This window comes from Ranitomeya imitator, chromosome 1 (genome assembly GCF_032444005.1).
Source record: "Ranitomeya imitator isolate aRanImi1 chromosome 1, aRanImi1.pri, whole genome shotgun sequence".
In the NCBI taxonomy this organism is placed as follows: domain Eukaryota; kingdom Metazoa; phylum Chordata; class Amphibia; order Anura; family Dendrobatidae; genus Ranitomeya; species Ranitomeya imitator.
This window is the reverse complement of record NC_091282.1, coordinates 930,771,207-930,785,819: the sequence shown is the minus strand read 5'-3', so window position 1 is coordinate 930,785,819 and position 14,613 is coordinate 930,771,207. Positions and strand designations below refer to the sequence as shown.

At 41.3% G+C, this 14,613-nt stretch overlaps 1 protein-coding gene across 15 annotated transcripts in view; it reads right to left on the bottom strand.

Moving 5' to 3' along the window:
- Window positions 1-14,613, bottom strand: part of BMPR1B (bone morphogenetic protein receptor type 1B) — an 899,743-nt gene that overhangs the window by 424,641 nt on the left and 460,489 nt on the right. For 9 of the 15 annotated variants that reach the window (XM_069743592.1, XM_069743591.1, XM_069743585.1 and 6 more), the window contains one exon: window positions 11,571-11,652. The exons of the other annotated variants lie outside the window; for them this stretch is intronic. The gene's annotated coding sequence lies outside the window, so the exon portion shown is untranslated. The remainder of the gene's footprint in view (window positions 1-11,570; window positions 11,653-14,613) is intronic. 15 annotated transcript variants of the gene reach the window in all.

Here is a 14,613-nt window from a genome sequence, read left to right as displayed (position 1 = left end):
TGTACCAGCTCAAAAGGGTGCTGCTACTCAATACTAAGCAAAGGGACTGAATACTTATGACCATGTGATATTTTAGATTTTCTTTTTTAATAAATTTGCAAAAATTTCTACATTTATGTTTTTTTCAGTCAAGATGGGGTGCAGAGTGTACATTAATGTGAAAAAATGAAGGTTTTTGAATTTACCGAATGGCTGCAATGACACAGTGAAAAATGTAAAGGGGTCTGAATACTTTCCGTATCCACTGTACAGTCTTTTGCATTTTCTAATTGGGGAGTCAAAGAGGTTGTTGTAGAAATGTATTTTTATATTGATTTTATATAGTGTTTATTATTCCAAGCCCCCCCCCCCCCCCCCCCCGACTTAATGTTTATGCACAATAAAATATAAAAATATCACAGAAGGGTAAATATACTATAACTGACAGAGAGTATTTTTGCCTATCACATATCATGCTGAAGAGGGCAGCAGTGCGCTACTCATAAGATAGATGTCTAGCTAAGGGGTTAACAGTAGGTAAGATACCTTCCCACACATCTGGAAGGAAATGATGGATTCTAGAAGGCTCTTTACATTACTATGCAATAAAAATAGTTGGAGATAACCAATGCCAAAGTTATTGCTATCACACAGGAAAGTTGAAAAAGAAATCTGTCCCTGGCATAAGAGATCTTCAGTTTCACCTAAATGTTCCCTCCAGCTCCGCACACCCATCTGGATAAATAATCAAATATTCCCACTTGTAAACACCTGTCTACAGTACAGAGAATGCTGCATACTTGTAACATCTGGAAATATAGCACATGAGTATAGGATGTCTGCAATGAAGATATTTGTAGCGTGTGTGTACTTAACTGTCTGATCAACAGCACCATGCCTCCTGTTCATCACCGAGCTAATGAATTAAAGTGGGAGTTCAGGATTGGCAAAAAAAAGTATTCCCTTTTCCAAGCTACCCTTGATCATGATAATATTGGATTATCACCACCATTCAGCTCAATAGGGCTTTAGTGCATTACCATGAAAGGCCCATCTATAAGTGTGGCACTGCTCCTATAAAAAGATAGATAATTAAAAAAAGCTTGATTTTAAAAGGTAAACATCTGAACATGTCGAATGCATAATTATATATCATAATTAGTGTTGAGCATTCCGATCAGGTATCAGCCAATATTCGCTGTATCGGAATTCCGATATTTTTGCGATATCGGATACCGGAATTTCCCATAGTGCAATGATGCACTATAATGGAGTGTGGCCGGTGCATGGGCGGAGACTGCGTGTGTGTGTGTGTGTGTGTGCGGGCGGGGTCTGTACGTGACCGTGGGGGCTCTGCGCGGCTAGCGGGGGCTCTGTGCGGGCTTGCCGGGGTGTTCTGTGTGGGCTTGCCGGGGCTCTGTGCAGGCTTGCCGGGGCACTGTGTGGGCTTGCCGGGGCTCTGTGTGGCTTGAGGGAGCTCTGTGCGTGCTTGCCGGGGCTCTGTGCAGCTTGCGGGGGCTCTCTGTGGGCTTGCGGGGGCTCTGTGTGGCTTGCTGGGGCTCTGTGCGGCTTGCGAGGGCTCTGTGCGGGCTTGCCGGGGTTCTGTGCGGGCTTGCGGGGGCTTTGTCCGGGCTTGCCGGGGCTCTGTGTGGCTTGCCGGGGCTCTGTGCGGGCTTGCCGGGGCTCTGTGCAGGCATCGTCCGATGGGACTACAAGTCCCATCGGACGATGCCTGCAACAGTGACAGTGATTGACAGATTAGCCAATGATGCGACAGTAGTAGTTCCATCATCCGGCTAATGTGTTGAATGTAAAAAAAAAATACTACATGCATACTACATGCATACTACATACATACTACATACAATACATTCATACATTACATACAATATATACATACAGACATACAGTACATTAAACAGAGTTCATACTCACCAATACTTGTCACTTTGATCCCCGAAGCCAGTGTCATCTGTAAAAAAGATTAAAATAACAAACAACCAATATACTCGCTGTCCGCAGAAATCCACGAGTGTCCCACGACGATCTCCCATGGAGAACGGCAGCATCAGCTGTTGCGACCGCTCTCTATGGGCTCCAGGAACACAATGACGGGAGGAAGGTATCCTTCGGCACTGTATTCCTCCGCCGCTGTAAAATAAATAGTCCCTAGTCCCATCGGACGATGCCTGCACAGACCCCCGGCAGCCCGCAGAGAGCGCACGCCGCACAGAGCCCCGGCAAGCCCGCACAGAGCCCCTGGAAGCCGCATAGAGCCCCAGCAAGCCCGCACAGAGCCCCGGCAAGCCCACACAGAGCCCTGTCAAGCCCGTACAGAGCCCCGGCAAGCCCACACAGAGCCCCAGCAAGCCCGCACAGAGCCCCGGCAAGCCCACACAGAGCCCCCTGCAAGCCGCACAGAGCCCTGACAAGCCCACACAGAGCCCTGGCAAGCCGCACAGAGCCCTGGCAAGCCCGCACAGAGCCCTGGCAAGCCGCACAGAGCCCCGGCATGCCCGTACAGAGCCCAGGCAGGCCGCACAGAGCCCCGAGATGCCCATACAGATCCCCGGCAGGCCCACACAGACCCCACCCGCACACACAGACATGCACAGTGTCCACCCACGCACCGCCCACACTCTCCCCCCTCCGGAAAAGGATGTAGAAGGACAGAAAGGGCTTATTTACATTCTGATATTTGTGTCCCATTGACTTGCAATGGTATAGGGTATTGGTATCGGTGATATCCAATATTTTTTGGATATCGGCCGATCCAATCCGATACCGATACTTCTTGATATCGGAGTAAATTTACATTTAAAAAAGCATTTTTCATAGTACAACCTTTCCATTTTTCAAGAGCAGCTGGCTTCGTGAATAAGGCTAGGTTCCCATTGCGTTAATGGGAACGCGCTAACGGACAGCGTTGCACGGCGAAATTAACGCCGTGCAACGTGTCCGTTAGCGCGCCCATTCACGGCAATGGGAACGCGCAGCACTAGCGCGTGCCATGTTCGGCACGCGCTAGCGACGCGCCAGTGTTTGCTTGCACCATCCGAGGCGCGCCCGTGGTCCGTTCCCCGCTCTCGCAGATCAGGGATCTGCGAGAGCGGGGACGTTACCACGACCCCGGGACGCGGCCCCGTTAAAAACATTGCGTTAGCGCAATCCACTAGCGCTAGCGCTGAACGGATTGCACTAACGCAATGTGACCCTAGCCTAAGTCTCCTTTCTCATAGTGATCTTGCCCAACCAAAAGGAATTCAGGCATATGCACCAACTAAGCCATAGACTAGAATGCTACTGACAGAGTCAAAGTATGCGAAGACGTGGAACATGTGTCTCTGAGTGACCGCCTCAAGTAGGCGTATACGTCCGAATAGAATGTATGTCATAGCACACATTGACAATGTCGGTAGCTTTATAGACTATGGCCCCATTGGGACAGACGCCCGAATCCCATTTTCCGTGGGGTTGGGACACAATCCCCGACGAGACCACTGAAAGTGGGCAACAACGCAATGTGACAGGAACCTCACTCATGCTGTTCTGGACCATCAGCACTTATTCCACTTTAGAAGCCTGTTTGCATTGGCTCAACATGCTAAATCATACAGTTGCTACTGGAATCAGCAGATGGCCGTTGATTTCAATGATGGAGATTGGCCAACCCTGAAAAGCGTATAAAGGTTAGTTTTAATTAACACATGATCTTTTTTTTTTTCACATGGTTCATTTTCTGATCAAAGTCACAAAAATACATTGCTAGGACTTAAATATAAATCTGACAATTGTACGGAATTGGATGAATATCTGCTGCAATCTAGTTTAAAACAATTATAAATTACTTCATTTTCCATTCATTCATTTTTTGCAAAATACGCAATTCATTGCTTACATGACAAATTCAATTTACACAGTGTAACCACAAGTAATGTACAGATCTTTGCTATTCTAGCATTTCTTATTGCTAAAGAGCCAAATATAACAGTTACCACAACACATATTTTGTTTCTGAGGGTAGCAGCCAAGAGTTGTTAACATAATAAGAAAATCCTTAAAAAGATTACATTGTAGATAGAAATATCGCAATATAACCAGAAAGTGACTAATTATGTTCATCTTACAATGCTATACTATTACATTGGCTGATCAGATTTAAAATAACTTATTGCTCTATGGATAAGACCTCATGCTTTTGCATGGTGCCTTTAAGGCCACGCAGGAAAGGCAAACTACTTACTTACCAGTTAGGAACTGTACTCCATCACGTGCTATAGAGGTTTCAATGCTTTTATGGAAGAATAGAATAGAATACCCCTATAATTAAGGCATCCAAGGAAGCATAACATTTTGTTTTGTAAAAGGATAAAAGGTCAGGCGAGTTTGCTCACCAATCAAGCACAATGATACTGGGTTTTTTAAAACTAGGTATTGGTACTTTGGCAGTGTGGACAGGTGCCAAGTCCTGCTGGAGAATTACATATCGATCCCCAAAAAGCTTGTCGGCAGAGGGAAGCATGAAGTGCTCTAAAATTTCCTGGTAAACTGCTGCGCTGACTTTGGTCTTGATAAAACACAGTGGACCTACATCAGCAGATGACATGGCTCCCCAAACCATCACTGATTGTGGAAACTTCACACTAGACCTGAAGCAGCTTGGATTGTAAGCCTCTCCACTCTTCCTCCAGAAACTGGGACCTTGTTTCCAAAATGAAATGCAAAATTTACTTTCATCTGAAAACATCACCTTGGACCACTGATCAACAGTCCAGTTCTTTTCTGCTTGGCCCAGGTAAGATGCTTCTGGCGTTGTCGATAGGTCACTCTGTTTGTAATGACTTTATATAATAGGGGTTTCACTTTTTGTATTGAGAAACTGAAATAAATTAACTTTTTGATGATATTCTAGTTTTGTGAGGAGCACCTGTATGTAGTGAGAGGCTCATTAAACCTTTTGAAACCGCAATGTCCTGCTCTAATAGATTACCTCTTTAGAAGCAGCATTGTCCTCCTGTAGTAGACATATATTTGAAGAAGCTCTCTCCTCCCTCTTTATTGGAACCATACAATATACAGGAACATTCTATTACATGGCTATAACATTCAGTATTTACTAAAGTCAAAGCTCCTTGTCGAGAGGAGAGAAAAATATGTTTCTAATTTGCATTTAGTTGATTCACCGTTTATTGGAAAATATTAAGTTGTATTTTTTTGAGAAAAAAAAAACAAATGAGGTAATATCACTATATTGTATGAACTAGAATCATTGAATGTTAGAGTTGGAAGTGACCTGCAGGGTCATCATGTCCAACCCCCTGCTCAATGCAGAATTCACTAAATCTCAGACAGATGTCTGTCCAGCCTCTATTTGAAGGCTTCCAATGAAGGAGAACTCAGAACCTCTTGTGGCAACTTGTTCCACTCATTGATCACCTTCACTATCTAAAAGTTTTTTCTTATATCTAATCTGTATCTTCTCCCTTTCAATTTCACTCCATTACTTCTTGTGTTTCCATGAACAAATGAGAGTAAGGATGATCCCTCTATGCTGTGGTATTTTGTCAGATATTTAAAGACCGCTATAAGTATCGTATTAGCCTTCTTTTTTGCAAGCTAAATATTCCGAGATCCTTTAAACTTTCCTTGCAGGACATAGTTTGCAATCTGCTCACCGTCCTGGTAGCTCTTCTCTGAACTTGCTCCAGTCTATTAACTATATAGAACAGTGAAACAGGTAAATTGATAAATCCACCATAAATGTGAGAGATCTGAGGACAAAAATTATTCAAATTCTGTATAGAATTTACCCTCCATAAGAAAATAATCTCCGTAGATTCTGTGCTCACTTCAGTAAAAAGAAAGAAAAGCTTGCACTCGTTATCCCTTAACTCACTTTCACCCACCACCATAAATCAGAAAAGCCCACCCCTAAATACTAATGAGGCTGTTAGGATAGTGTAGCAAATCAATCAGAAAAATAGGTAACATACTAAAAAAGGCAACTGGCCCAGCCTGTTGCAACTTGAAACCCTGAACCCGGAGTTCCTAGTGGTTCCTACGTGAGCTGACAGAGCCATAACAACAGATTAAACTATGGCAACTGGGACCTATTCTGTCTGAAAGGCTGTTGAGTGCTTCACATTCCTCCTAAAGAACCAGAGGGCAGAGCAGAGTGCAAATTACCTACAGAAGGCAAAGCGTGCTAATAAAGAAAGATCCTAGAGTGAGAAAAACAAACCACAAAATACAAAATAATTGGATTAAGTACGTATGGTTAGAGAATATGCCACCTACTTCCTAAAAAGAAACAGAAGGTGCAGGGTAAAGAACATAAACAGAAGAGAGAAACTCTACCTGGTCTTTTACTGCCTGGCTTAAACTACAGCAGTATGGCTGGACATCCAAATGAGACTATCGCCAACAGGAAATACCAGCAGCGGAAAAGTATGTAAAGCCGCACCCGAAATGTAATAGGACAGATAAGTGAGTAAATGAAAACATGTTACCTAAAAAGACTGATGCGAGGATAACAGAAACTACTGTATTTTTCAGAATAGAAGATGCACTTTTTTCCAAAATTTTTTTGGGGAAAATGGGGGTGCGTCTTACAGTCGGAATACACTTACAAATGTTGCAGCAGCATTGCTCTGTGCGGCAGTGGCGCTCTATGCTGGGGGGGTGGTGGTGCTCTGTGCTGGGGCAGCACTCTGTGCTGCAGGGTGGCTCCACGAGCATTTTTTCAAAGCCCGGAGGTCCCCACAGCTCCATTGCTGCAATGCGGTGGCATCTGGGAAAATGGCCGCTGGGGGCGGCGCATGCTCAGATTCAGATCTTGGCAACGAGACCTTGGCGCAGAGATCTGAATTTGAGCATGCACCTCCTCCAGCGGCCATTTTCCCAGAGGCCACCGCATCACAGCAATGGAGCTGCAGTGGCCTCTGGGCTTAGACAAAATGCCGGCGGAGCACCGCTGCAGCAGCACAGAGCGCCGCCACTACAGCACAGAGCACTGCCACCCCGGCACAGAGCACCGATGCAGCCCCAGCCTGGGATGGGATTTTCCGGGGGCCACCGCACCAGCCTGGACCATCGAACAACCCCTGTGACCACTCCTGCAGCGGTGCCTTTCCCACTTCCCCGGTAAGCTGAATTCAGACTGCAAGATGGACCCCCATTTGACGCTTTATTTACCTATTTTCCTTTTGAAAATTTGGGGTGCATCTTATGGTCCGGTGTGTCTTATAGTCTGAAAAATACGGTAAACACCTAGAGAAAAATGTGTTTCTCCTATGGCTCGGATGACAGAGAAGCCAACCACAAAGCACAGGCTCAAGGGTTCATACTCAGATGCATGACATAGACATATAGAAGTCCTGTTATATTGATTTTTAAAGACAGGAGTCCGGGGGATGCATTTAAATGAAAAGCACAAATTTGATGTGGGCTTACAGAGTTAAAGTAAGTTCAGAGATAATTACGGAGTTGGAATTTTTCTGTCCACGCATTATTATAAGTCAAGGCTTGTTTTCATGATAATAGATTCTCTTCAAATATTTTATAATGGAACATAATTTTGTTGGAGCTTTTACAAAGTATAGTATTCTTTGCTTGATAAAATACTAAAGTGACATTTCCTGGTATAAATACACTCACCCCATTTTTTTTCATACAACTATAAAAACAATGTTTGAAGTCAGTTATTGAGTGTATGTATGTGATGGTTCCCAAGTTTTTGTTAGCAGGAAGAGAACTGTACAGGATAGATTGCCAAGATAGAAAAATATATTTATCACCATATGTTACCTGGGTGTAATACTGTTTCCATGCCATATGTGATATGTTTGGAGCTCACTGACTCATACGGGCAATCCGCCCTTTTGTCTAATGAAAAAAGCCAACGATTGTACCACGACTGTGTACAGAGATGCTGTGAGATAAGTTGAAGAGCCAGCTTGTTATGGAATATGGAACAGGCCTTTATTAATGGATACATTAAAATGGAATTTTTGACGATTGAAAAATAAGTCAGTAGGGGGAAGAAGTGTGATAGTTTGTCCTGAAAAGCAGTGAATAGTTTGCTTTGCACATCTATAGCATAGTTAGCAATCTGAAAACAAACTGTCTCGTATAACTAAAATAGGATTTGTAAGTTAATAAGTGTTCTCATAAAAATAGTTTTCTAACACAAACACCCTTGCGTGGTCTGCATTTAATACAGAACATTTTTCATTTTTACTATTGTTAGAAGCCTTAAATACTTATTATTTTGCCAGAAGACAGCTACATTTTTTTATATGAGGCATGTGGGCAGATGGTGCTAGGTGGTGGAAAATGTTACAGCGTAGAGCACTTTTGCATACAATATTTATTGACAGTTTTTGGCAAACCCAATGGAAAAGCAATTGTTCAAAGCTTTGTGTTACTTCGCCTAATTGCCCATTTATTGACAATCATAATAGTATATTACAAAAAAAGAATATGCAGAGAACATTTTTAAGTACATAACTTTGGAAAATTAATGGTCAATTTCCTCATTTATATACACAGTTTTTATATTTGGATAAAATGGGAAAAACAAATCAAGCAGGAAATGGTGTCGCATCTTGTCTTAACGTGTCTCTGATGGATAAGAAAAGCTATGGCACAGGTTACAGAACACTGAAAAAGCTGATGACTGCTAACTTCCACCTCATAATAATTATACAGAATTTGGTTACCTAGTTTCATGATTTACAAACAACTGCAGACTAGACTGTAACAAAGAGTGTGGCTGGCATGTTCAAGCTGGCATAAATGGGCAACACACCGTCTCCATGTTTCATTGATACCAATAGTAAAGGAAAGTATGTACAGGTATTTTCCATGGAAAACAAACTATTATATAAACAAAAAATATATTCACAACATATAAAGGTATTGGACAATGCACATACAGTGGGGCAAAAAAGTATTTAGTCAGTCAGCAATAGTGCAAGTTCCACCGCTTAAAAAGATGAGAGGCGTCTGTAATTTACATCATAGGTAGACCTCAACTATGGGAGACAAACTGAGAAAAAAAAATCCAGAAAATCACATTGTCTGTTTTTTTAACAATTTATTTGCATATTATGGTGGAAAATAAGTATTTGGTCAGAAACAAAATTTCATCTCAATACTTTGTAATATATCCTTTGTTGGCAATGACAGAGGTCAAACGTTTTCTGTAAGTCTTCACAAGGTTGCCACACACTGTTGTTGGTATGTTGGCCCATTTCTCTATGCAGATCTCCTCTAGAGCAGTGATATTTTTGGCTTTTCGCTTGGCAACACGGACTTTCAACTCCCTCCAAAGGTTTTCTATAGGGCTGAGATCTGGAGACTGGCTAGGCCACTCCAGGACCTTGAAATGCGTCTTACGAAGCCACTCCTTCGTTGCCCTGGCGGTGTGCTTTGGATCATTGTCATGTTGAAAGACCCAGCCACGTTTCATCTTCAATGCCCTTGCTGATGGAAGGAGGTTTGCAGTCAAAATCTCACGATACATGGCCCCATTCATTCTTTCATGTACCCGGATCAGTCGTCCTGGCCCCTTTGCAGAGAAACAGCCCCAAAGCATGATGTTTCCACCACCATGCTTTACAGTAGGTATGGTGTTTGATGGATGCAACTCAGTATTCTTTTTCCTCCAAACACGACAAGTTGTGTTTCTACCAAACAGTTCCAGTTTGGTTTCATCAGACCATAGGACATTCTCCCAAAACTCCTCTGGATCATCCAAATGCTCTCTAGCAAACTTCAGACGGGCCCGGACATGTACTTGCTTAAGCAGTGGGACACGTCTGGCACTGCAGGATCTGAGTCCATGGTGGCGTAGTGTGTTACTTATGGTAGGCCTTGTTACATTGGTCCCAGCTCTCTGCAGTTCATTCACTAGGTCCCCCCGCGTGGTTCTGTGATTTTTGCTCACCGTTCTTGTGATCATTCTGACCCCACGGGGTGGGATTTTGCGTGGAGCCCCAGATCGAGGGAGATTATCAGTGGTCTTGTATGTCTTCCATTTTCTAATTATTGCTCCCACTGTTGATTTCTTCACTCCAAGCTGGTTGGCTATTGCAGATTCAGTCTTCCCAGCCTGGTGCAGGGCTACAATTTTGTTTCTGGTGTCCTTTGACAGCTCTTTGGTCTTCACCATAGTGGAGTTTGGAGTCAGACTGTTTGAGGGTGTGCACAGGTGTCTTTTTATACTGATAACAAGTTTAAACAGGTGCCATTACTACAGGTAATGAGTGGAGGAAAGAGGAGACTCTTAAAGAAGAAGTTACAGGTCTGTGAGAGCCAGAAATCTTGATTGTTTGTTTCTGACCAAATACTTATTTTCCACCATAATATGCAAATAAATTGTTAAAAAAACAGACAATGTGATTTTCTGGATTTTTTTTTCTCAGTTTGTCTCCCATAGTTGAGGTCTACCTATGAAGTAAATTACAGACGCCTCTCATCTTTTTAAGTGGTGGAACTTGCACTATTGCTGACTGACTAAATACTTTTTTTCCCCACTGTATATAGAGAGACTATTTACACACAATATACACAGCATAAATACAATCGCCATAATATTAAAACCATCCAATTAATGCTACGTACAGTACTCAGGATTAATGCGTACATACCTGCCAATTTGTCAGAAAACCTTTAGTCTATTTTCAGAATCAGTATTTTCTATGGGATGCCATACTACAAAATATTCGTACAAATGCGTGCCATTGATTGCAAACAGATTTGCGATTTTTCACAGCCAAGAAAGTAATTTTCCCAACAAACTCATTCAAGACCATTTTGCAGAAATGAGTACACCCCGATAAAAGTAAAGTTTACAATACAAAATGCTAATTAAAAAAATTCAACCATAGACTAATTATTCATTAAACAGGTGCCCAGCAGACAGTTGACTATAAAATGGCATTATTTAACAAACAAATCCTCTTCCCAGTTCATGTTGTTAGCAATGGCACCACGTGGAAGAGAAATGTCATAAGACCTAAGAAAGAAAATAATTTCTTTACACAAGAAAGTTGAAGGCAACAAGACGATCAGCAAACCTTTACTTATCAGTCAGAAAACTGTAGCAGAAATGATCCAAAAATGTAACAAATATGGAACTACATCCATCTTACAGAGATGCCCAGGCTGACCACTGAAGTTACTGCCTAAAAAGGAGCGTCTGCTGATGAGACGGGTTGAAGAAAATCACCATTCAAGTTCACTGCAGTTAGCTAAAGAAGTAGAAAGCCTAAGCATTGTGTTTCTTGTGACATAATAAAGCATACACTGCAAAAGAATGGCATGCATGGGTGTCGTCTACAAATGAAGCCTGATCCTAAAGCACATGCACAAAAAGGCCACCTACAATTTGCTCTAGATTCTTTAGTCTGGAGTGATTAGACCAATATAAATAATAATATGAATGCTTTTGGAACTGTTGGCTTCAAAACTGTATGGTCAAAAAAGATGAGGCATAAAGAAAAATGCATGGTGTCTACAGTGAAACATGGTGGTTGTAGCATTTTTATGTGGGGGCGGCATGAATGCTGCTGTTGTCGGGAAATTACATTTCATTGATGGTACCAAAAGCTGCTGTTGTCGGGAACTTTCATTGATGGTATCAAAAATTCTCAGATTTACGGTTCTATTCTGAAAGAAAAGATGCGGTCATCACTCCATACTCTTGGTAGACATGCACTTCTCCAACATGACAATGATCCAAAACACATATCAAAGGTCACTGTTGTAATTTTGAAGAACAGGATGAAAGTGAATGAGTAGCCAAGTATGTTTCCTTATCTAAACTCAATCAAACACATATGGAGAGTTCTGAAGCGACAAGATGAGCATCACTCTTCAAACAGCATTCAGGCACTAAAACACATCGTCCTTGAAAAAGATAATTATTGAAATAGGTCTCTAACTTGTTCATTTCATGCCTATAAGACTTGGTGTGGTCCTTAAAAATCATGAAGATCATACAAAATTATAGATGAAGTTGTATCTATATATATATATATATATATATATATATATATATATATATATATATATATATATATATATATATATATACAATGTATTCAGAAATGCATTAACTAATTTCAGTAAAACTGAAAATTTTACAATAAAAGTTATTACCTTCATGTTATGGCTTAAAAAAATGTTCTATGAAACTCATTCTTTGCTCAAAATCTTAGTTTTCAATTAGAGTGTATTCATTTATGCAGAACACTTTATGTCCCTCTTGTGAAACCAAAACTTCTCTAACTCATTTATTCTACAAGACCTCTGATGGCGTCTTGTAGTATTTTGTTCCAAATTTATTCTACAAGACCTCTGATGGTGTCTTGTAGTATTTTGTTCTAAGGTGTTTAGAAGCAGATCTTTCAAGTTCTGTAACTTGAAGGTGTGACATCCATAGATCAGACCCTTTTTCCAGCATGTCCCATAGATTCTTGATTTGATTGAGACCTAAGGAATTTGGAGCCTAAAGGTCCCCAAACACTTTTGATCGTTGTCCATCAAGTAATGGTTTGGCAGGCAGATATCTTCATTTTCTCCACCATGTTCCTCTCCCATACACAGGAGCTCTCATTCTACTGAGCGCACCTGTGCTTTCTGAGAATGACTTCCAGACATCTCTGTTGGCAACTCATCATTTCAAAAGAAAAGGGTCAGAAGTCTGAAATTGTTACCTCTCGTGATATCACCCGTCTTGGGAAATTCGGCGGCTCATATACCCATTACACTGATGGCGAATAGTCCCTCAAACACATCCTGCTAAAATAGGTCACTGATATTAAGGGATAAAGTTGCATTAAAGGAGTGCACTTGGTCTGCAATAATATTTAGGTAGGTGGTACTTGTTAGGCTACGTTCACATTAGCGTCTTTGGGCACAGCATCGTCGACGGATACCGACACATGCGTCATGCGCCCCTATCTTTAACATGGGGGGCGCATGGACATATGCGTTGTCAAGCGTTGTACGATGCATGCGTCATTTGGGCGCACCAGACAGGGCGCAGCTGATGCTACATGTTGCATTTTTCCTGTGCCAAATTTCCAGTAAGCAACGCATGCAACGCACTTGCGTCGTAAATGCGCCAAAAAAAAACACATTAGTGTCTATGTAAAACGCATAGGGTGCAGATGCCTGCGTAAAAAACAAGTGATAAAGTGTCTAGACAGTGACAAGAGCATAAGCATTAGCCAAGGCAAAATCCAACTCCATATTCATGTAGATACTCTCCATGGGACGCTCCATCTTGATGCTGGAAACACAAGCAAAGTGGGACAAATTCATCTCTGCAAGGGTATATATACACAAATTCCATTACACCCACCCTCTTGTATCCCATTGGTGGTCTTTCTCTTTATAGTGTTTAGACACTTTTTTGGGCGTTTTTTTATCTTCAATTGTGTCAAGAATAACATTTTAGGACAATGCATGCGTCAAAAAACGCTGCGTTGTGTATGCAGTTTGACATGCGTCTTGGGTTGCGTCGACGACGCTGCGCCCAAAGATGCTAATGTGAACGTAGCCTTAATTTAACATCCACATGAGAACATGAATCCTGGCCACAATCCATCCTTGTATATAACGGCCCAGAGAAGCATATTACCTCCAATGTTTTGCCTTATTCTAATAGAGTATCTTGGTGTCAATTTTTTTTAAGGTAAGTAATGCACAAATACATAATGTAAAAGACAGCATCTTAATGCCCATGTCATTTAAAAATAATAAGACTTTTGTTACGGTTAGACAATAAACCTCAGTCAGTATATTAAAGATATCTTACAGATTAGTCAATTTATTTCACATTCCACTAATGTTAAGTCTCATTACATTTACAATTCCTGTAAGCAACATTAATATCGACTGTCACCTCAATAAGACTGGCAACAGCAATGTAGGGTGATTGTGAGTGTGGTTTAGAAAGCTGTGTAAATGGTTTTATGTCTTGTTACAATTTTATTATAGTCAACCTTATAGTCAACCTTCTGAAATACTAATCCTGATGAGTTACACCATTGCACACTAAATAAAATCTTGCGTACCTGTTACTATGAAGTCTTTTGTTTTGCAAGTGCAAAAACATAGGGTCCCTGAGACATAAAAGGAAAATTGTACACCTATTTACAGCTAACACCCAACTGCAACACAATAGTAGCCAACTTTATACTCACTACTTAACTTACAACTGTACCATAGCCAAACTTTAATACTGAGGTCTTAAAATCAAGTCGGTTCATTCTTCCACATTGAACCCACTTTGAATTTCCAACTAGGTTTTAGCAATTTAATAATTATATGTATCAAGCATGTATCGACTACCCAAAAAGAAACACAAAAAATATGCACAATAAAAATCTAGATATACAATTTAACCCCTTAGTGACAGAGCCAATTTGGTACTTAATGACCGAGCCAATTTTTGGAATTCTGACCACTGTCACTTTATGAGGTTATAACTCTGGAACGCTTTAACGGATCCCGCTGATTCTGAGATTTTTTTTTCGTGACATATTGTACTTCATGATAGTGGTAACATTTCTTCGATATTACTTGCGATTATTTATGAAAAAAAAAACAGAAATATGGCGA